General features: G+C 35.5%; 2 long non-coding RNA genes across 2 annotated transcripts; both read right to left on the bottom strand.

The window, feature by feature from the left end:
- Positions 1 to 552: 552 nt before the first annotated feature.
- Positions 553 to 5590, bottom strand: LOC128851349 (uncharacterized). Its single transcript, XR_008448705.1, has 3 exons — positions 5518 to 5590; positions 1701 to 2004; positions 553 to 682 (listed from the first exon to the last, which is right to left on the bottom strand). It is a non-coding gene; the product is annotated as an uncharacterized LOC128851349 (long non-coding RNA).
- Positions 5591 to 6629: 1039 nt separating this feature from the next.
- On the bottom strand, positions 6630 to 11028 carry LOC128851348 (uncharacterized). Its single transcript, XR_008448704.1, has 3 exons — positions 10870 to 11028; positions 9814 to 9926; positions 6630 to 6731 (listed from the first exon to the last, which is right to left on the bottom strand). It is a non-coding gene; the product is annotated as an uncharacterized LOC128851348 (long non-coding RNA).
- Between the last annotated feature and the right edge of the window lie 14187 nt (positions 11029 to 25215).

Genomic DNA, 25215 nt, shown 5'->3' with positions numbered 1-25215 from the left:
CTTCTCAGTCTTGTATGGAAGGTTCTCCAGCCCTCCAATGATATTTGTAGCCCTCCTCTGGACCCATTGCAACAGCTCCATATCCTTCTTATATTGAGGATTCCAGAAGTGGACACAGTATTCCAGATGAAGTCTCACCAGAGAGGAATAGAGGGGCAGAATCTCTTCCCTCGACCTGCTGGCCACACTTCTTTTGATGCACGCCAGGATATGGCTGGCCAAACTATTCAAAAAAGGGTAAAAAGTAGTGCACAGCAGCTGTGACAATATGTGAGATAAAGAGTGCTATGAAATCACTGTAACCCTAAATCTCTGTCCCCATGCACTGCTCATGGGGGAGAAGATTGAAGAGCTGAGAATGAAATCGAGTGTCTGAAGGGAACATGGGGGAAGGATGCTTTTAGTTTAATTCTTATTTCTCACTAACCTACCCTGTTATTAATTGGCAATAAATTTATCTCCACAAGTCAAGTCTAGTTTACCCATCACAGTAATTGGAGAGTGATGACCCCATCCTTATCTTAACACATGAGCTTTTCAATGTATTTTTTCCTCTGTCATGTCAGAATTTGGGCACGTGTTTTTGTGGGCACGCGGCTGCAAGCTTAGGTCAACCCAACACACAGAGCTATTACCAGTTCCATTTTGCAAGTCCAGATCCATCTTTCTTTTCTGAAAAGTCCTGTGAAAGGGAATTAAGGGAATTAGTAAATATCTCAATTTTTAAGTGTGTTAACCTATGTGGCTAGAAAGAAACCAAGAAGTTATGTTGTGTTTCCCAGAGAATACCTTCACTTTTTTTATTCTACTACTTTTGAAGTCATTTTGGACAGACAGTTTGAAAAAGTATTTTTGGACTTTGGAGAAGAAAGTAAGAAAAAGACTTTGCAAGAAGAAAGTGAAACTTTAAACAGAAACTTTAATGAAGGTGTTCCTTTCAGATTGAAAAATTCAAGATTTTTGCGTAGCAAACCTGTTCTCTATTTCTTAGAATGCAATTAGCTTTATTTCTTATCTTACAAAGAAGTTTTGTTCCTTACAAAGCCATAATCATTCACTTTAAAAAAATAAAAATAGAAAGAAGGAAAACCTGCCTTATGAATATAAATGTGAAAGACAATGTATTGCCAGATCAGTGAATTTTCTAATTGAGTATGTACATCTCTCCAGGTGCTTTCTCACACAGAGAAATTAATTTGCTCCTTGTTCACTCTTTGGATAATCTATTGGTTTATCCAATTGACTGCACTGTGAAGTAAAAATAGTTTATAACATCCAGCAAACACTGAAAGACATGGTCTTGTTTTCCTCTTCTGTGTGAAGGATGAAGCTTTAAACACTTGATTTCTTTGGAGAACCTCTTCTTCATAAAGCAACATGTTTCTAAAGCAGAAGTATGGCTTTTCTAAATGTATAATCACTGTACATGGACATGTATAATCTCCTAGACGTCAGAGTAAACTTAGCCAGAACAACACTGAGTTTCTTGTCATCAGCAGGAACAACCGTAGGTCAATGCTGTGCATGTTTTAAGAGGAAAAAATGTTAGATATTTTTTAGGGGCCTTCTTCAACATATATAGTATATGCAGATTCCCAGCTCTGGTATACTTTTCTCTCTTAGACATGTTTTCTCAAATATATTTCTATCTGGATTCAAAATAATAGCAATAAAATATTCCAGAAAAAAATATTACTCACATGGGGATATCAAAGCCAATTTCCTTTTTCCTTCTTGCCCTACAATACGTCTATTTGTTCATTCTCTTCCAAATTTTCATGTACACTTGAATGGAAATGATTACACTTTAGATTTATTAGAGTCTTCCAAGTCATTTCCTTTTCTTTATTCTTTTTGTTGCTGACATTCTGTCACAGGAACTCTTCCTCTGGTACATCAGTCAGTTCCTGAGGCAATGAACATCTGCCAGGTTGTATTTGGCAAGTAGAAGTGGGGAGCTCACACAGTAGTGTGGATCCCAAGCAGAAACTTCCTTTCACTGAACTGCATAAAAAAGGGACAGATTTCCAAATGAGTCAAATCAACATATTCGAGCCCATATATCATATCTTTAGCTGAAGGATACATGCAATTCGGATGTCTGAATTGCCATCACAGAGGCTAATCAATGACACAGACAAGTTAACACAGTTTCAGTGAACTCACTGGGATGGATCATCAGGTTTCTCCTCCTGATTTAGCTATAACAATATAAATAAATGATATCTAGTCTCCCTTGGACAAATCCATTTGTTGACAGGCATTTTCAATAATAAATTATTCCAAACACCATTGATTTGACTAAAACTGCAATTAGTATCTCTTTAATTTATCTAATCCTGATTATTGTGTGTTTTGGGACAAAAGACAAAGATAAAATATGCAAAAAAAAAAAAAAAAGAAACAAAAAACAAAACCATAAAAACAACCAAACAAAAAAAAAACCAAACCAAAAACACAACAACCAAAAGACAAAGAAATAAAGTTGAATTCAGTATTCCAGCTCCAAATTGCAATTCTGCTATGATAGAACTTTTAAATCACCTACTCAAACTGACATCTCCGACATTTTGAGAGTTACATCCACACAGGTGGCAAAGATCACTTCAATTTTGGCAGAGCTGTATGCCACTAAACTGATAGGGATCCAGAAACTAGGTCTTAATTTTGAAAATCTTTGAGGGATTCAGTAATTTAGAAATATTTTGACAATCTCTGAAACTGACTCTGAAAGGACAGATTGCATAAAAAAAGTCATCTGCTCTCTCTTTAAATCTTTGCTCTCTGTGAATGCAGCCAAATCACCCACATATTTTTCTAACACCTGAATGATTACAGCACTGTTTTAATTCCAGCCCCATCTGAAGAGTTTAAGATTTAAAATTCTCAATTGCCAGGAATATATCCTAATCACTGGTTTATAACTTTGTAAAGAAAGTGTATACTTCAGCCCTTCAGCCACTGTTGTGTTATTCTGCGGAAAATAATTTGCACACGGTGACAAGAAGACAGAAATAATGAGACGTCATCTGTCTCTAATTGATTAAAATAGTTATTAGAATATGCAAAGTGTGAAGTTTTAATCCATACAACTAAAAATCACTTCAGCCTGGTCCTTTTTTTTCTTTTCCTCACTTAAAGTCTTCATTCATTTCTAAAGTAACGAAGATTAGAACTATCTGTCAACTTTAACTTCTGTTGCTACCATCAACCAAATCATAATTTAATGAATAATAATATCTGAGTAAAGGGAAGAGACAAAATATACGTGCCCTCTTGAAAAGAAAAAGACAGAATTATCTTAGACTTCTTTATTTTGGCCTCTTTGTTACACAGTAAGCACATGTTGGCTAAAGAACTGATGAATGTACATACAGCTTCTAAGCAGCTCTGCAATGAATGCTGCTTCTTGCCTTACAGGAGAAAAGAGGATATGGAAGGGAAGTAAGGGTGCTATGTCGTTTAGAGAACATCCTGGGAATTGGTGGCATTAAAATGCTAATCTAAAATTAAAGGACAGAAACTCTTAGAAAAACAAACATGATGTGTTTAGATGATTTACGAAATATTTTTTTATATTCTATTGAGTGAATGGATAATACAGACTAGAGGAGCTGTTTTCAGAAGACAAGTCGGTTGTTTTCTTCTGCTTAGAAACTGAGCCACCTGGGTACAGAGTCAAGGCATATTCCTTTTCTCAATGCCTCATTCAATTTTTTCCTTACAACAACATAAATTAAATAGTGTGATAATAAAACCCTGTTCTTCCTTAGATCTTGCAACAGGCTACTTTACAGACTGCTAGCAAGAATATGCTTTGGGAAGGAAATGATACCATTTTGAATCTCTGAAGTGAAAGTAATAAAATGTTGATCTGCTTCATCTGAAGACTGTGTTTTGACTACCTGTCGATTGCATGAAAATAAAATTGTGGGTTTTTTTAATGTGGTCCTTGCTTACAAGGATTACAACACAGTAGTTCTGATGTGAAGGTATTTGGATAAGACACAAAGGGGGTGACTCAGTCTGAGTCTCTAAATTTGCATGTTTCTAAAGGCACCGAGTATATCTAAACTCCATTTGAGTCTGTGGAGATCATGTCAGTATAGTGAGGTTGCAATTCCATTCAGTTATTGAGCTAGCAGTAGGCATCTGGTGGCATTTAACATGCCCCTAGAAATCCACAACATCTGCACAGGACTCACTGATCCAACGCTGGAAGTTCAACAGACCCCACATCCTTCCATATCAGACTTTGGAGAACAGATAAGATGCATAGGGCATCTCAAATGGCTTTAAACATGTTTAGTATATGAATCATGTCCTGTATGTCTACCCTTGGGTGATTCAAATAGCTGATTATGTTCTATTGATGGTCGTAAGTAATACTACAGTAGCCTGTGCAGACATCGCTAGATCAGCCATTCAGCTGCTTAACTATCTGCATGCAATACCTTATAAGATACTATATATATCCCGGCTTGCCTCCAGCTGCTATTGCAAAAGGGCATGATTTTTCTGTTAAGTATTGAACAGTATTTTCCAGCTCGATGTAAATGTCTTAAATACCTAAAGGTACGTTTAGCAACACACAAATCTTACATTTAGGCAATTGAACTGAAAATCCACACTGGAACTGAGTCACCTTTTGTTACAGGAGCTTGAGTGGGCTAAGAACAGAAAATCTTAGATTTCTCTTAGAAACAGAATGTTCTGCAAGAACCTTGAAATGAAAGTACAAAGGAAGAAACAAACAAGTGATTAAATAACTTCAGTATTAGATGAGGATTAAAACAATTTTAAGGGTTCTACAATTTTATGAAAAGGACAGTTGTAAGGATCATAATTTTATACTTGACTATCTAATTCTTTAATTGCAAATTCTCTGAAGAAGGCTGCTATTATGCCTGAATATTAGCTCACATAGTGTTGCTTTCAGATGAAGGCTCTGCATTTCGTCATAATGAATAACAGTAACAAATATACGAACTCCTAGAGTCCACTGCCTAGTAATTAACTTGGATACATATATAATCCATATGATTTCAATGCCAAAAGGTCATGTATTCATGTTTAAAAAATATTGTACTTGTTCTGTGAACAAATTCACAAACTTGAGGCTATTTTCTTTGAGGAAGTATCTTTTAGGTCAGAATTCAGCATGTGTGTCTGTACGCATTTCAGTGTCCAGGTTTAGGTATAGTCTCTGCTGAGAAGACAGCCTTATCTCTTCAATGTACACAACTCTTTTGTTTTGGAGATGTACCTTGTCACAGCGCTAGCCATGGACTGATCATAAATATTTATGCTTTCAGCAAATGGAACAGTTCTGCCAATAAACACTGGGTATTTGTCTTATTTTTCTGTATTTCATGAGTAGTATGCAAAAGCTAGCCTGTGCTGTGACAGGTAACACAATTCTCTTCAGCAGCACTGACTGGGAATTTAGAACCATGGAAAGCTCAAAAAAATATCACAATCATATTGTTTTAATGTTTCCATTTCATAATCATTCACCTGTGTCATTAGGCTGGCAAGAGGAGATGAGTTGACAGGTCAGGATACGCTCTGGCTTTTTCCATGACTTACTACAGACAATAAAGAAAGGTCATTATTCAGCAAAAAAATGAGAATCAACAAAGCATCCTAAGGTTAAAAAAAACTTTGAGTTTGGGCTTTTTTCTTTTTTTTTTTTTTTCTTTTAGGTTGTTTCTGAGAACCAGTTAGGACAGAATGGAAGCCCTTTCAAGTTGCAAAACATGCATCTCTCAAATGTATTCCTTTACAGTTAACACCTAATAAAGTTTATGCTACTTTTATCATTCTAGACTTTAGAACTATAGTTTTCAGAAAAATATGATCATACAGCTAAATGTAAACCTCTTCGCTTATATAAGTTGGCATCTATGTCTAAAATCATTCTCAGACTCTTCTATGTGTCCAAAAGCACACTGCCAAAATATGACATTCTTATAAAATTATAAAGGATTCAGTAATCTAGTCTTTCTTTGATGCATCAAGGAGATTGTCAGACTTAGGGAGATAAGCAAGGATAGCATCCTAAGGCTTGGGCAGCAAAATTCTGAAGTTTATTTTATGGAAAAGTGATCCTCTTATATTTACATTGGGTTCATTGTAAATGCTGCTGGGGTCAAAATTGTGCTTCTATCACCTTCTGTGACTCAAGGTTGTGAGGAAAGTTTGATTACTACTAAAATTGTAATAGGAAAAGTACAAGACTTTAAAATTATTTGTATTCACAGTTATATTGTTGGTGGGACAGAAATCACAGATAGCATATGAAGGATCTCATTAATGAAGGATAAGAGTTTTCTTTTGGGGTAAGAAATGAAAACCAGCTAGAACACAGGTCTTTCGATACAATTCAGTCACTCAAAATACTTCCAGTTTCACATTTCTTAGCATGCTGTAATTTTTCGGTCTTACCTACAGCAAAGAAAAGCTGTAATACATTATTACAAGATCAAATGGAGATCACAAATGGTCTGATCTCTACTTGCTTTACAAAGTGTTAGAAGTAAAATTGATGTTTGCATTTATATTTAGGATTAATCTGAAAGCTTGTCTCAACTACATCAAGATACCTGTGTTGCCTGGCACCTCCATACCTAGGCTATTTGTCACTAGCAGTATGAGAGCAAACATAGGGCTGCAGGAAAATTTTCAGGTATTGTTAGACATGTTGAACAGCAGCTGGCAGAATTTCCAGTCTGAAAACAAAGAACATGACAGTGATTCCCAAATATCTTGCAGAAGGACTTGGTGGTGGCAGTTGAAATGGAGAGTACTCTTATATCAATTTTGAGCAGAACTTTTTTGCTTTAAGCAACTGCTGCAAGTTGAGCTATAGCTTGCAACATATCTGGTCAATGGGTATGACCAGAAATGCGGTGTAAAATTCAAGCCTAGTAGTAATATATATGCAATTATGTCTATTATTACACAAAACCTGAGGGAAAAGAACTTTAAGTTTGACTAATTTTCTATGAATAATGCCATTATCCACTTAATGAAAAGTGATGTTTGTGTATTTTAAATAATAACAAAGAAGAAATGGTTACAATATGAATAGAAGTCAGGGACAAAATATTACTTGTAAATATATTTATATACATACACAGATATATGCATATACAAAGAGCTTAGTGTCATCCTGTATCGCATTGTGTCCATGATTCCAATGCATACATTGCAATTAAGACTTTTAGTTGATGATTTATCACCTCAGTATTATGCACTTATCTTTGACAAATTGCTTTTTGGTTTCTGTATTACTCCATTGCCTACAGAGCAAAGTTGCAAATAACTCAGCTTACATGGTTACCTTTAAAATGGTTCACTGCTTAAAATTAATTAACCTCATTGGACTTACACACTGAAGACAATGAGAACATCGTGAAGGCACAAGACAGTTGCAATGGGCTATGAAATGCAGGAGCTCTGCAGTGGACACCAGCACAGTGATAATGTGAGGCTTGATCTGCCTGGCCAGATGTTGTCTCTTAGACCAAGGAAAATGATCTTCTTCCTCGGTCCCTCGATTACAAAACCACTTCTGATGCATGTGGTATCGGTTAAAAAAAAGTGTTTGACTTGACATTTGACATTAAAGTACCACTTAACTACCCGTGAAATTCATGCCATTATCTGTACCTTTTGTCAGCTCCTCTCACTGTTATTTGTCACATTCTACAATTTTAGATGTTGCATCCAGCACTTTCCCATGCCCTGTTTGATTAGTATAACCTCAGGTCAGGACCTAGTTAGCAGCCTGATCATTTGCCCACAGCCCCAAAAGAGAAGTAATAAAATTTAGGGATACGGGGATTGACCATCTACAAAATAGGTGTCCTTTATTGCCTTCAAATTCTGGGTTGATGCATGAGAGAGACAAATGAGATAAAAGTATTTAGCTTTTCCTAAAGAGGCAGATGAATGGAACTCAGTAACTTTCATATCCGTACTATGGTATGTGTGAACATAAAACCCACTACAGAGCTTTAATGCTTTTTGCCAACAGCAGCAGTTACTACAGGTGCCTTATAACTTGTAGATGAGTCACATGCTTGCAAATCGCTACAATTGTAGGAATGTACTTAATTCAAAACTCATCTCATACATTTTATATATTTGCTTGCGTTGGAACATTCTGTCTTTAGCTGTTATGGCATGGATTTTGCTTGCAAAATCTTAGGAAGCAACGTACAATTTGTGCAGATACCAGAAAAAAGAAAAAAATCTTCTAAGATGTAGGAATATTCTACTGAAGCGTCTTTCTTTGGATCATGTAGCTCCCAAAACATTGATCTTTATTTATTAAAGTATATTGTTTCTTCCTAAAGAAATTGCCAAGTTATTTATGTTGTCCTCAGAATCTAAGGCTTGGAAAGACAATTTAAGGTTCACCTTTTATACTACAAAGAATACAAAAAGGTTGTTTTGATTAGAGTTAAGATTTTAAGGCATTCTATGTCCTTCATTTAGAAATAGAAAGCATTTACAAGATAGTTTTGGACAGTCAATGTTATCTTTCTTTTTATTCTTTTTTTTTTACTTTTTTTATATCTCAGCTTTCTTGAAGGTCATATTTGCATAACAGTTCAGATTGCCCATTCACCCAATAAAGATAAATTTCAGTCAGGCTGGAGATACACATACTGATACCAGAAATCTCTACATATCTTAGAGAAATATTAGTCAGAAAGATTTATTTCTTCACTTTTAAAATTTCATTGATATTTATTACTGTGTGTAATGACTGAATTATATGGTTGATTGTTTCCAGGTATTAGTGCAATATGAATATATAAGTAGTCACTTTCTTTCTGCAATGAAGTACAAAAGCAAATGATATAAAACAGATTGAAATGGTACAATATGTATTTACTACGTCCTATAAATTGACACCCAGCAAGTATGGAAAATATAGAGTAGTTTGTAATGTTTCTTAACCTTGTTTCAACAATTGTGAAGGGCAATTCTGCTCTAGCTTTTCAGTGACTGAGAAAATACACAAGGAAAGCTCATAGATAGTTTTCTTTCTGTGTTCATGAAAAGCTTGGTACTGATAGATTAAGAACATTATATTGTATCCCCACTCTGTTCAATAACACTCATTCTGTCAATTTATCATTGAAATTAAATAGTCCAGAGAGATAGAAGAGAAAAAAAGGAAGTGCAAAACAAATGCATGTTACAGTGGAAAGAAGATTCCCTACCAGGACTCTGAAAGTGGGAAATGCAGTCACTCTTGTTTAGGACATTTGCAATCATTTTTAATGCTTTAAATGAAGGAAGTTCAAAGAATTATTTCTGTGACACCACGAAATAATTTTGAGTCATTAATTTCTGAAGAGGTGTAAAAACTAATAGCATTAATTGATCTCTAATTTGATATGTCCGTCCATGAATGGACCACCATTCCAATGAATCAGTCACAAGAACCATCATGCTTCTATGTTAATCACTTAAAGTATGGTGAGGAACGTTTTTAAGAGGAACATTTTAAGATTTTTTAAATGAGGAATATGAATTAACCTGTCCCTGTAAATCTCAAAGTATTCCTCACTCTACTTCCTGTGAAAAAGTTGTTGTTTTGTTTTTTTTTTCTTAAAGCAGTTTTGAATTGCTGTTTTGTAAGACTATTAAATATCCTCTTATACTTTGGAAAACATGTGGAACATGTGAATCTGCCTTTTTCTGGATCATTCTTCTTTTTACCATATTATTGTTATTGTTATCTTCATTGGGTCCTTTGTTTAATTTCGTAAGCTATTCGAGACATTTCAGTACCTTCTTTCTGTGAAACTTCTAGGTCAATTTTAGTTCCTGTTCTCTTCTGAGGTCCCTCTCATTCAGGGATAGAACTTAAACATCTTTTTCCTTCAGTGATCTGTATCAGAATACTGTGAAAAAAAAAAAAAAAACGGGCCATTAAGCTTCTGAAGTATTGCTGTAGTGTTATTTCTATTGGTGATATTAAATTAACCTACATGAAAATGTAAATAAATGCTGGACGTGCAAATGTAGTTGAGTGGACTTAACTGGATTGTCTAGTAAAATAAACCCATTTAAAATCATGTTAATTTATTATGTATACTATGAAACAACTACTTTAATACAACTTATCCATCTAGTAGAAAGCAGTATAAGCCTATTTAAATGCTAGGGAGAGTTCATCACTAAAAGCAGTTAGATGTCTAAGCTTTTTCTAAATGCACATAGAAGATTTTCTTCATCCTAAGCAGCTGATAATATAAACACACTTTGACCCGAAGTACAGAATTTCATCCTTATCTACTGCTCAACTAAACACCAAAGAGAGCTTTGAATGATAAGCTTCCCAAAAGATAAATTAAAGGCAAATTACTTAGTTAACTCATATTATCATCCTTGATTATTTCAGAACCCCCATGCAAGACAGTCCACTACATTTCATGTGGGCCTAACTTAAATTGTATAATGCAAAAAGGGCAATAGTCATAATTTTCAATTATCGAGAACATGTATAAACTGTAACAGTGACAGATACTAAAGTCATCACAGTAGAGAGCCATTGGCAATGGCTGATTAACTCTTAAAAAAGCTGCTTGAATAATTAATTGGCTTCCATTCTCCATATAATTAGTGAGTATATTGTCAGCACTCAGATGCATATCAAATGATACACTCATCGCTCATTAAAAAGGTTTAAAGTTCACTTCTTTCCCAGCAAAAGGGAAATTCCTTTAATTTAAATTAACAAACCTCTCTCCCCAAACGTCAATCAGCAGCCAAACCTAAACAAAACCATTTGTGAAATTCGAAGCACGTCTGAATGTCTTACTCTCCAATACTACAATTACTTACATTTTGTCTTTTACCTATTTTTGTCTTTCCTCTTAAATCCATTCTTCTATGAATTCAATGGCAAAGGTTTCGAGGATGGCAATAGTGTTGGTCTCCCAAACCGAACAAGCCTAGGCAACTTGCTACACAAACATAGAAATCGATACTACCTCCGCTTCATCTGTGTTTTGAAAAATGCATAAAACCACTGCAAGGGAAGGAACTATTCATTCATCCGTTTTGTAATCTCTTCACACATGCTGTTTCATAACTGTCTCTGAATGGTATAATTCAGCTACATATCCAGTTGGTGAAATTCAAGATGTTTATCAGAAATAATGGATTTATTTTGCCTAATTTCAAACATCTGCTGCCTAGGGATCACAGAACTGGTGAATATAGGTTCTCTTTATAGTTAAGAGGCATTCTTAAAGTTAAAGTCAACTTCTTATTTCAAGCATATGCTTAAGAACAAGCAGACTTTTATTTTAGATTTCTCTATGTAATTTTTTTCTGATAGTGTAAATAACTCAGTAGAAAAGGTATACAAGAATTGCTTAGAAATGCTAACATATTGTTTATGAATACTCTGATATGTTAAGATCCACACTTACATTTAAATGGGTGTAAATAAAAATGAAAGTATATGCAGTAATTTACAAATATATGCACAGGTATTTTTCATATAGTATTAAAAAAAATCTACTCCTTGTCAAGTAGTATAGAAAATGGAATTGGTATAGAAAATAGAATTTGATGTTTGAGAAGTTTAGCTATTATCAGCTAAGGTTTATTGTCCAAAGTGTCAAATGCAGTATAGCTACTTATATGGTGATATGAGAGATCCAGTTCTGATCAGGGCTTCTTTAAGTATCGCCATTGCTTCAACTTCATTTCATATTTTAGAAAAACAGAAAATATTCTGTTGCTTTCTCTTCCGTTCATAGCATGTTCAAGCAAAATCAGAACTGGCATCATTAGATGAGTAATCAAACAGGTGGCATCCAAACCAGTTTTTGATGCGTGCCCAGAGAAGACATGATGCAGCTGGCAGATTATTTTGCATGCCAAGTTAGTCTGATAAAGAATAGCCATCCTTTCAAAACTAAAAACCCAAACAGATGATAAAAGAAAAAAAATAGTAAAAAAAGCAAGAAGCAATTTTTGAAAACAGAGGAGGTTTTGTTGTTGTAGATTGCAAGAAGTCTGGCCCTCTTGGCTAAGCTTTTTGAATATTGTTCATGAGAAGGAGCCTAGTTCCTGTCTTGGCAAGTCTGTCGCTCTGAACTTTGAGGAACTGCACAATTTTGTGGCTAAGAGCACTCTCTGTAGCCTTTTAGGCACCACTCTGTCTATCTGAATTTCCAGAGTAACTCTGCCAATGGTAAAGAACAAAAAAATATTGGATACAATCTTAACAGATACAAACACAGAACAGAATAATGCTTTACTTAAGTGGAAGATTTGGAGTCAAATATATTTGGAAGGAAAATAAGTCATCTCTGATTTATTTTCAGAATGTCAGTCCCAGTCCCTCTATGAAATATGATAATAACTTTTGTCTTTTTATAAATTTTCTATATGCAGTGGAGCTGAAAGTGACATCATATGGTGGAAAATTCCTGTCCTGTCCTGAATATTTTCTCTAATGTTATACATAAAAAGGATATGTTATCATGAGATCAATCTTCTTCCACAATCTGTTACTGTAAGAAAAGGCATCCCAGAAGTGTCATGAAGAATGAAAAAAAAAAATTATGCCTTCAGTTTGAGATCTCTGAGGATTTGGTTAGAATCAAAAGGCAAATACCTCCACAATGAACAAATTGAAAATAACATTAAAATGACAGCTCTTCTGATGTCTATTTTGATTTCAAAATCTCTGAATAACTTAGCTAAAAAATTCAAATTGTAAAAATATAAAATATCCAAAAGTCTGTTTGCAAAACCAGACACACAAAAAGTGAGTACTTTAAGCTTTCATTTCATAGCTGAACTCTAAATATATAAATATGTTCACATGTGCACATTATTTAGTTTCTAAAAGTATGTTTATAAAAATGTTACTGAAAAATGAAAATGTTACTTAAAACTTTCTTCTCAACTTTTAACTTACCTCAATCGGATTTTGAGCCACCAAGCATCACCAAGCATTAACTGCTAAACTAGTCATTGCACTTTATTTTTGTGGTCCCAAAGTGTCTTCCTTTAAAAAGATAGACCACCATATTAACACTTTATTAAAGAGTTAAATAATATCTTATTTAACAAAGAATTCTAGTTCATAAGTAAATGTTTTCTCTCTCAGTTAGTACATTTTCTTTTACTATCTTGTATACTAGACTTTTCTATATTTTTTGTCTTTTTTATGTTATGAAGAATAAAAACTGTCAGTAATAAATTCTTCTATGTCATATATAGTGCCAGCATTTTAGATACCTGCAAAATGACTCTGAAAAATGATGCAATAAAATAATCTTTAAATATATAAAATGGAAGGAAAAAACACCCCAAACTTCTGTGTCAAGTTCTTCTGTTATAAACTTATATTTTTCTGGTTTGCTAGAACATGGAAAGCACGTGTAAAAGTCATGACTTGAAAGAGACTAAAAATTCAAGAAGCTTCTGTATCATGAAAGGTGTGTCCAAGGTCAGTTAGGTTGATGCTCTTATTTTCAGCTTTTAAGTCTCAACTTTTGCAGTTATCACACATTTGGGTTACTTTTTCCAAAAGACTACCAGTTGGATTCTGCTTCCAAAAGTAGTTTTCTTTCAGAGAATATGATGGTGCTCTATGAGTTTATAAAGATCTTGCCTATCCTGAACTAGTTTCTGTATCATAGCAGGACTAGAGATGGCAGCCAGAAGGCCTAGCAAATATGAACTGCAAATCTATTAGATATGGCCCAGGGCTCACCTCTTGAAATGTTATGCTTAAATACATCACAGAGCTATCAGGTCACAAGTAAGAACGGGGAATGGAGAGCAGAACTCTAACTTTTGCCATCAGAGAATTAGGTACCTCCTTCATGCATAACAACTGATCTTCTCCTGCAGGTATGAAATCCAGTCCCACTAGAAGATAATCCCTGTGTGCATACGACTTCCTCCAGCATCTGCATAGTTTAGTCTGGCAGCTTATTTTAGATATCTCAGTTGTAAGTGACTACAGTGATATGATGTGAATCTCATCCCAAATTCAGAGAGAGACAGACTCCTTAAACCAGGTATTACCTGCAAATGTCTGCCTGCATTTTTCTAGCCTTTTGAGAGAAGCTGAAAACAGATTCATGTAAGTCACCTCTTTCGCTTTGTCGTGTGGGTCATTGCGGTGTTTAAAAACAGCTTAGACAAAATAAAGAAGAATGCCACCATGACAGTATGCAACACACCGTTGCCACAGAAAAATGTGGCTGAGAAGTGAACTGTTGATGAAGAATTTTCTCAGGATCTGTGTCACTATTTACCTCCAGTGTGCTGTACAGAACTGATGATCTTCCTATTTTTTGCCTTTCATCAAACATCATTTTCTGTTGTATGTTATTCCCACTTCAGTCTTTTTCGATATCTTCACATTTTTTTATCTTTTCTGATTTCAACAGTAGAGCTTTCCTGAAGTGCAGAAGCTGCTTAATTATTAGGTGACACATCCAGAGCTCAGATACAGGTATATAAATTTAAACTAAACCACCAATATCACCAGGGTTACTCTGAGGGTAACCTGATGTCACTGTAATGTGTACTTATGTTCTACATCTAATTACAAGAACATATTTTGACTGGTTGGATCACAATTGCTTTTATGGGGAACAAATGCCTCTTGTTCTTTCTACTTAAGCAGTGTAATAAAAATAGGATTATTAGAACTATGTCAAGTTGTTATGACAACCTGAATTTGAGACCTGAAAAATGTGTCTGCTTTCACTCGAGTATTAATAAAAATCTTTCCAGCTGAGGAATGTTGCTTAAATTCTAGGTAGATGAAGCCTCTGGAGAGTAGCTGGTGTTGTCAAAACATGTAGCAGTCATGACAATTGTGAATAGTAGAGAATCTTTGCCCTGATAAAGAACAGTATGAGAAATGGGCAAAACCCATGTTCAACTTCTGCACTGGCTGGGTGATATATGAGGCCACAGCTCTGGTGGAGGTGGGTTGTTCAAATGAGTTATTAATATCTTCTAGTCCTTCCTCCCTAAAATCCAGCTTTACTCTCCCCTGTCAAGTTTCAGGGAAAGTTGCTGCTGTTCCTCGACTGCATACTTTCTCATCCGTGTTCAACCTTTTGCTGCTCAAGGCCAAACATCAGAAGGTGGTATGAAGGGTCAGGAAGTTCTAGTAACTCTGCCAAATGGAACAAAGATGTGAAGAGACAATTTTTTTTATTTCAGCTCCTTGTCCATGCTTACATCCTCTTCCATATCTTCAGAACTGTGAGCAAGAAACCAAACCCTATATAATCTCAGTAGCTGCAGTAGGAATAGTTCTTTTTTTCCCTGCAGTATAATATATTAAGATGAGCAAGTAGTCAGAGAGCAGAAGGTCCCATATTTGCGACCATCTTTCATTCAAAATATGTATTCATTAAGATGTGACCCTTAAACTACTGAAAATTATTATTAGGTAGCAGACATCTTCTTTTGCACAAAACTTTTCTCTTTAACTTAAAATCCAGTATTAGACCATCTAGTTATATTAAATGTTTTGAGGTTTGCATAATTTTTTCTGTATAATATGAAGCAGAATTAAATCAACCAAAATGGGAAAACTATGATGAAACAAATTATTGTGCTGCTTTCTATCCTTTAACAAAATGTTTAGGATAACTGTTTGATATAACTACAATGACATACACTTAACAGGCCATCCTCAAGCCAGCAAGAGCTGTAGTTGTGCCTATAATTCATGCCTGGTCAAACTAGAACTCCAACATCAAACCCAAGCCATGTTTAAGGTGACAGAATTCTATAAAGACGCAATTTTGAACATGTGGCACTGAACTACTGTACATTATAAGTGAAGATGATTACACTTAAACATGTCCTTCCTGATCACTGTGCCTGTGGAATCCATGAGAGACTGTGAGCAATTTATGGAGCTTCTGCTCATTGCCGCACAATAATTTGTTTTCATCATAGTTTTCCCCAAGGTTTTCCCATCTAAATCATCAAAGGTCTTTGCAGATCTCCAAATCATGTTCAGATGGGGTGGTTAGTGGTTCCTCATATTTAACAGGATAGAGATGTTATCAGCTATTGTTGCTAGTTTTTTTTTCTGTCATTTATGGAATGACTAATGTTTTCATTTCTACATATGAAATCTATACATATATGTATAAGTACCGTGTGTACGTATACTCATACATATATGTGAATATGTAAAAACCATAAAAACAAAACCAACAGATTTTTATATAAGAGTGCATAGAGATGTGTATATTTATGGGTAAGGCATATGAATATTTTAAGTGTATGTATTTCTATATATAATATATGCCAATGAGTTCTTCTGTGTGTATGTCTGTGTATGTCTTTTGGTTTATTATTTTCTCCTTATACAGATACAAATTAATTAATGAAGCAATACAGCAATAGAAATGGGGCCTCCTGTACAAAGGACACTCTAGTCCAAACGATAAAAAATGAACACATAACTGCTCTCAATCTTCTTTTTCACTCTGCTCTTCTATCCCACTGCCATATATCTTTTTTGACTGAATTCAACTTCTGACTTTAAATCACACTACACCGTATCGCTAAAACGCTGTAGACAGTGTAAATGACTGTCTTTGGATCCTCTGCTGTTTAAGCGGTGCAGTTGTACCACAGATCTACATCTTCTTGCAAAGAAAGGCTATGTCTATTAGAACTGGCAAAACACAGTAAACAATATATACATGTTGCAGGGTAGTTTTCATTCTCCTAGCAAGATCATAATCCTAGATTGGTGCAACAATCTCACAAGTTAAAGAATTAGAGCTGTTCAAAATAAGGTCCAAATCCAATATAGATTTGAAGTAAAATAGGATTTCTCTGAAGCCTTCCTGTTGGCAGCTTCTAATCCTTTTATGAGCTGTTCACAACGCAGCTCAGCCATTGGAACAGTTGTTTTCCCAGACTGCATATGTTCTGTGTGTTATATGTTGTCTGAAACGTATATCTGATGAGAGAGGCAGCAAGCTTCCCCAGCTGTGGGCCACCAAGAAGTACCAGAACCTGGAGTTGCAACCCAATAAGATCTTCTCTCAAGTAATCTGTCCAGAAACTGGGCAAGCCTTTCTCAAGCCTGCTTGTTGGTGGGTTTTTCTATTGTTCGTTTGGTTTTTTTCTGCTAGTTTGGGGTTTTTCTAAGTTCTCTAAACTTTTTTGATTTTAATTAATGGCCCTTTTTATTTGCAAGCCTGGTCTGCCTGAGATTTTTAAAGTGATTCCAGATATAAAACCACATATCTTTTTTTTATTCTTACTTTTTTTATTGGTCAACATTGGTAAACACTTTGTATGAGACAAAACACAAGAATAATTTTACACTGTAATAATTTGCAACTTTAACCTTGAGATGTTACAAGATTAAAAGAGTAGGAAATGAATAATCACTTTTTCTTGGAAGTAATTTCTTCATTCACAGCTTTAGACTGAGAGTTGCTAAGATGGTGATTCAGCTGGCAGGATAGAACGTGATGAGAAAGGATAATAAAATGGCTGTAGGCCAAACCCATAAAAAATAAGGTAGAAATTTTCCACAGAATCTCATTTCCAAGACAGACATATGCATAATGCTTTAGACTACATGTAAACATTTGTGGATATTGCTATCTAGTAACTTATAATTCTCAATTGATAATTCTCATTTTGGGCAGAGGTATTCAAACTGTAACTATTTTTTTTTTTTTTTGCTGAGTGCTTAGAAAGTAAAAACATTGCCTCAAGGACAAACTGGAAACTTTTTCTTCAGGATCTATTCATAAATAGGAAAAAAAAGAACATCTGGTGACTCCTCTTAATTTTAGTGCATGTGGCATTAGCAGAAGAGCTAATGATTATGGGAAAACTGTTGTTAAACTTGGAGATTTCTCCTCTTCTTGCCCTGTTTTCCATCTGCTATCTGGGCTAATCATCTCTCTGTTCCTGTAATAACATAGAACACATCTGTAGACCAATGTCACTATTCAATGTGTTGGGGAATTTCAACTTTTAGTGGATGAACTTGAAAAGGATTTCCAGGATATGTGACACTGAAATGGAAGCTCCTGTGATGGAGTGGGATCAATAATGGATGTCATATTTCTTGTCTATTTTTATTGTAAGAATTGAGTGAGAAAAGACAAAAATCTGTGCCTTTCGCCATCACCTTATGGTTACTGCTATCTAACACTTGTGGGAAGAATTTCTTGATGTTTTTACATAATAGGAAAAGTACCTCAGCACGGACTGCAGCTGCTTCAACAGTGGATATGTCACAGTATTCATTTAATCTATAATCATTACTACAGATGTTGCTACTTATCCTTCAATGAGATGAGTTCTATTACAATCGTTGTGGAATACTTTAGCACAGCTGTGATTTTCTTTAATTTTCTCTAAATATTCCTCAAAAAAACCACACACACTCAGAACACTCACATTCATGTAAATGCACAAACATACATGCATAAATACACAAAGTGCTACAAATATATCAGTTACTTATATGTAGCTTTATGGAGGTTCTATGAATGAGCAAATTTTGTTTTGTTTGCTACGGATTAAATGGACAAGGTTGAGTGGAAGGTTTTATAAATACTTCAAGGAAATATAATTATACAAAACAAATCTAAATCTTTTATTGCATAGACACAATCACCAGAAAAATCTGTTACAAGTATCTTAAAGGCCAAAAAGGTGCTTACATTAACCTAAGCAAAAGAAGATACTGAACAAAACAAAGCAAAACAAAGCAAAACAAAGTAAGAACAGCACCCAAACCCTGATAATCAACATCATCATCAAACCAAGATAACATAAAATTCTTGCATTTTTAACCCTGCACATAAACAATATGGTTAGCATGTCAGGCAAGAAATAAATAACTGGGAACAAGATAGCACTATTTTTCATGGTAATTTAAAGTTCTACTAAGGATTGAGGCACACTGCTCTGATTAAAATTTGAAGAATTCTGTCTCCAACGGAGGAAGACAAGGCAAAGAACAAAGGCTGGAACAGAAAATGAAATACATTTGAATTACTAGTCTGAGAAATATTTTCAGCAGTATGGATTATTAATGCTAAGATCAAATCACAAAAAGCCTGACATATTTTCTGGCTTTTAGTGTCTTCTCTAGTATACTTTTGTTGTGGAAAACTATGAATTGAGGCTTATAACTAGGATATAGCTTTAATATGAACAAATTTGTTATCATTTAAGTGAGTGAGTAAATGTCAAAACAGAAGCTCTTTATACCACAGCTGACTTTAGTAACTAATATTAAGTGAATAAGTTATATTCTTTTAAAGGTACAGCTACTCTAATAATAACGGTTAATGAGAAGTAGGTATCACCTCGGGTGACTCTAGCCATCTAAATTCCTAGTTAATCTCTTGTCACAGAAGACCGCTTTGGGCAATTTATCTTATTCTAAATGAGTGTCCGTTTTGTGTTTGTAGAGGCAGTACAGATTAGATGACCTACAGATTAGATGACCTACTGTTCTTCTCTCCACAAAATTTCTAAATCTCCAAAAAGTATAAAACCTTGCTCAGCAGTGTCAGATTTCTGTGACTTTTAGCAGCACAAGGATTTCATGGTTGTTAATTAGGACTGCATGCAGAAAAGCAGATAGGGTACTTTCCCTAAAAGTCATTTTTTAGTATCACTAAGTATAGGCAGGAAATTCAGTAGGCTGAAGATCTTATAGACCTACAGCTCAGAACATGGGTAGACTGAGTTTGTCAGAGAACGAGCTGTGAATTATCATTAGTTTGTCAGGGAGAAACTATGTTTACACTTCCTTAAGCAATCGTACAGATTTTTTTGTCTTTCTCGTACTATCATCACACTCATTTTTGTTTGCTTTTGGTTTTGTCTGTTCTTTTCTCTGTAGCAAGTGAAGAATTCCCTGCTGCTTTCATTATAAATGCACACAAGGACCATAAAACAGAGAAAGCCAGAAAGCAGAGCTACTGAAAGATGTTTCTGAGGTTTTTTTTTTCTTTAATGATGTGGAGCAGCAATGAAAATAATGTCACCCACTTCACATTCATTGGAATACAATCTGAAATAGTGTGAATGTTTAAAAGTCATAAAGGATGATATTTGCTTTGAAAGAATAGTGTATGTATCCATAAATTAAAAGCACTGTGTGCTTTTCAACACTCATTTCTCAACTTTCTGTGGTGCACACAGGCAGGTTTTATTGCTCCACAGGATCGTAACAGTATAATCTTTCTGTTAGGTTGGAGAAGGAATAGTAAAGCACACTGTCTGTAATCAGCCTTATTTTACATACATTTATTAGAATTTTCTCCAACTTGAGTTCTAATATTCTCTTATCCAGGGGAAAAAAGAAAAACAAAGGAAAGAAAGGCACTTTTGTTTGGGTTTAGAGGCATTTTTTTGTGGATTGGTTAGTTGCTTTGGGGTTTTCGGTCTTGCTTTTTTCTTCTTTTGTTTGTTTTTATTTGTTTGTTTTTGTTTTAACATTACAGCAAAGACTGTCACATAATTTAGAATGGACATCAAGGAAGCAGTGAGTAAGGAAATGTTAGAGGTCACCGGAGAGAGAGAAAACACTGAAGCAGCAAAAATGGGGAAAGATTTTAATCCTTCATCTCAGTGTGCCAGAAGCACTGCAGAGAATCAGTAACTCGGATTATATTCCCAGATAGTGGCATTTTAGCATTGTCACAGTTTAGCCCCACCCAGCCAAATTTTGGCAGCTAAAACTGTACAGTTGAGCCTCCAAAATCCCTCCCTCTCCCTGCCCCCAGGGAAAGGAGAGAGGGAAATGAGAGGAAAAAGACTAGTTGAAAACTAAAACTACGGCTTTAATGCAATGATAATGGTAACAATGAAAATAATTAGAAAGTAATAAAATATATACAAATATATGAGATTGTGCCCCCACCCCATGATGACCACAAATACATATACATCACCACAAATGCTGCAGAGCAGGCATGAGGGGATGGGTCCACGGCTAGGAGGGAGTTGGACTCAGGAACTGGATTCAGGAGCACACAATTAGGAGCAACTGGACAAATTAGCTCCTCAGTGAGAGTTGGCCATCACAGAAGAGAACGAGACTCTCATGATCTCTCAATTTTATACTGAGTATGATGTATATGGGATGGAATACTCTGTTGGCCAGTTTAGGGTCACTTGCCCTAAACTGACCAATAGGTGCAATTCCTTTTCCACCAGCTTGAAGATGGCCTTGGTTACTTACAAGCATTGGTCTTGTTGCATACCAATGCCCTATGCCATCACTTTAGAGAAGAACATTGTCTCAAAAACATGCAGTTAGTTTTCAGAAAATGAAGTTACTTAGAGCAACCGAGTTAGTCACAAAACTGACCCTAATTTACCTAAAACTACAATAAGCATGTTTATGATAACTGAAAAATGCCATAAATTCATAAATACCTCAGTAAAATTTGTTGTTTATTTATTTATTTATTTTCAAAAGCTAACTTCTGGACTTGTACTAGTTGGTGAAAGTTCCCATTTCCCTTTCTAGTGATTTATTTAGGATGTATTTTCAGTCATGAAGAACAGAAAGCTAAATCACCTCATAGACTTAGATACAGAATCACAGAATCATTTAGGCTGGAAAAAATCTTTAAGATCATCAAGTCTTACGTAAACTTGACACTTCCAACTTTACCACTAAACCACATCCCTAAATGCCACATCTTTTAAATATCTCTAGGGATGGTGACTTGACCACTTCCCTGGGCAGCCTGTTCCAATGCTTTACACTTAAAAGCAAGGACATTTTTCACTTATTTGTGTATTTCCTTATCTATTTTGTAGTCATGATGATTAAGTAAACCTTGTGGATTTTACCATCTGATGCACCATTTAGACATGTCTCTATGGTAGAAGAGAACATCATAATGTAGTTCCCTAGAGAGGCCTTACCACAGCCACTCCATCTCCAAGACCCAACAAACTGATTGGGAGCACAAGGGTCATGTAAGAAAGGTTCATAAAAGTCTTCAGGCGCACTTTATCTTCCCCAAGAAGGCCTGTCACATGCACAGAACCACAGTAACACAACTATGCTGTTTCTACTCCTAGAATTTTTTGTTTAGCAGGAGTAGGGAGATCTCAAGCCATACCAGAAGGAAGCCCTGTTATAGTAAGCAAAGCACATAACAAACCTGTTCTGCCGCACTTAGTGACATATCTTTTGAGGCCCTACGAGGCAAATTGATTTCCTCAGGGTATGCCTTGGGTGACACATTTTGCTTTTTTCCCTCCACAAAAGGATGTTTCCTTGCAGTGCTCCTTAGCCCAGTGGGACGGAATGCTGAATAAAGCATTTCTCCCTGTAAGAACAAGACCAAAATCTAACCTTTGACCATTACCACACTGGTTCTACATATAAGTGTCTACAGGAACACAAGAAATTTCCTGTGAAAGTCAGGCTGATGGCTTATTTGGTTGAGACTAAAGCAAATAAAACTTCCATTTCTAGAAAAAATGCTGTGTATGGGGTTGAACTTTCCCCCCCTCTCCCTCTATCTTTTGAGATATGTTGGCAGCTGGGAAGATAATGTGTGTCACTGCAATATCTGCAACATTATCAGAGAGAACAAGGGATTGGTCACATCTCCATCATAGTAATAATCTGAATCCATTCCTAAGGCACCAGTATCTTCACCCAGTCTCTGCCTGAATGACAGTTAAGAGTCTACAAAGGCATCACAAGTAATCCTGGTACACTGTGAGCAGTCAAGGAGGTTGACAGCTGTCTGTAAAAATCATCATAGCTACCTCCTTATTCCAAACCAGTTTTCAGTGATTTTTATATCTACATATGAGTATATATAATATCTATGTGGTAGCCTGATGCACTCTGTACAAATCAAGGAGGATTTTCCCCTATGACTTTTTGTGATATCTTTTTTATTCCTTCTCTCTTTTTTATTTTTAATAGAAAATCCATCCATCAAGGCTGAGGTCCCGCTGTGCTAGCTACCATGTAAATATTCACTAAGTTGAAGACAAAGTCACACAAAGGAGAGAAAATAAAAGGTAGGGAAAATGTTACTATCCCTAAGGGGATGAGGTAGGATATTATTAGATGAATATTGTAGGATGGAGGAGATCAAAAGAAAGTAGAAATTCTGTGAGAGGACTCAGGAAATTCTGACCTTCTGTGCTTGTTTTACTTGCGTCAAAGTTTATAAGACACATTTAAACAGGCTTTATTTAAGCATACAATAGTTTTCTTTATACCCTTCTACTCAAATTTTAGTGGGTCAGCCTTTTGTTGTTGCAAATTATGGCTGCTCACATGCTCAGGGTCCTAGTATTCCTCTAGCATTTTAAATATTGGTTTTAACATTAGTTTTAAACATCAGACAGTTATCAGACAAGGCTCAGAGTGACTCCAAAGACATAAACCAAGAAGTACTAAAGGTCAAAGCTGAAGTAAATTTCCAAAAGTATTAAGGATATCACCCTTTGCTTAGCTTCTAGAAGGCCACAGACAGCTATCTACAAGTCTTTTATTTTACGTCTTAAGGGTTAAGTAAGCCATTGTGAGAGTAGTGATCTGTGATCTGTACTGAAGATTCGATCTGTACTGAAGATTCGTTCACACACAGTAGAAGTGTTTGAGTCCATAGCCATGGATTGAACACACATATTCTTGACACAGGATAAACTCTGCAATAGAGTATACCTTCATTATGAAACAGAAGTTTGCCTCCAAGAGTAGAATCATAGTAGAATCATCATGGAGTCATTGAGGTTGAAAAAGACCTCTAAGATCATCAAGTCCGACCATCAACACCAACATGCCTACTAAACCATGTCCTGAAGCACCACACGTACACTTTTTTTTGACCATGTTTCTTGAATTTCTTAGCCCAAATCCTGAGTAATGTCCCAGGAAAAACTTGAGTCTGCGTCATGCACAGGTTTTAGGGCATGCAAGACAGAAACTGTGGTACATTCAAACAGTTGCTTTGTTAGTTCAGTGAAGAGAATATGGCCCCAAAACACTTCTCAGAAAGTGAGTGTAGATGGTTTGAGAAAGTTAAACATTTTGAAATGAGACTGAAAAGAAACATTAAACTAAGCAAGAGCTCTCAGAGTAAGTGAAAAAAAAAGCAGTTGAACTTTAAGTCAAGAAAGTCCTCCCTCCTCTAAGGCTTAGACGTTACATTTCAAGTGCTTAATCAAACTTCTTGTATAGTCCTGTAAAGATTAGACTTCAGATATGCTGCCCTTGACTGCCCTTGCCACTGGCTATGCACATTTATCCAACACCAGATAGTCTTCCCTTTTGAAGTTGGCTTGCAGTTCCTGCCTGGGCTACTGGGAAAAAAAATAAAAAATCTGAATAGACAAGAAAGTCCTGGAAGAACAGAAATAGTAGATAACTGCATGTAGCTGGTTCTGAAAGGAGGAGATGCATGAGCATTTGATTTCCAAATGACCAGCTTTTGGCTAGTGAAATGTCTTAGGTAATTCCAATTTTGTTACTCTAACGTATATATCTATATATACATTGCCATTACTAAGATTCCTGCCCTAGGTTACTGAGTGTTTTCATAACTTTCATACACATCTCATGCAGTATGTGGCAGTGAACAAATAAATGCACCCCAGCAGTGGCTATAGACTAGGATTGGCTTGAGGAACTTGAGTAATTTTACTCTTTAAGTGAATATGAACCCACTGGTTTGACTTTCCTCAAAACTGAAGTCACCATCAAAATGTAAGGCATCATGAACTCTGTTTTTTCTTTGTCTCCTTGTTAGAACTATTTTGTTTTTCCTGACACCCAACAGAGACAAGGACAGAGTTTCCACTAGAACACTGCAACCACTAAGCTCTAAAATAATTGATTACACTTCTCTAACACTATGAAAGTAAAATACAGCAGTTCAGCTAAGAGAAAGAGGAGAATGAGAATGATAATTCTCAAATACACTGTACCTGTACAGGATATTTCGCAAAGACTATGGTGCAGCAAATAATAAAAAGAAGCATAAAAAACTGTTCCTGTACATCACCTGAAGGTTTCAAGCAATGGACTATTGAATACAATGGGATATCCCCTAAGGAAACACTTGATTAGACAGTTAATTTGAAATTACATAAATAAATCTTGATTATGAATTTGAAGTGGAAGAAGTTGTTATTTCCCTGAAA

The sequence above is a fragment of the Cuculus canorus genome, chromosome 2 (genome assembly GCF_017976375.1).
Source record: "Cuculus canorus isolate bCucCan1 chromosome 2, bCucCan1.pri, whole genome shotgun sequence".
NCBI classification, from domain to species: domain Eukaryota; kingdom Metazoa; phylum Chordata; class Aves; order Cuculiformes; family Cuculidae; genus Cuculus; species Cuculus canorus.
Note: the sequence above shows the minus strand (reverse complement) of the source record. Positions and strands in the feature narration are given on the sequence as shown.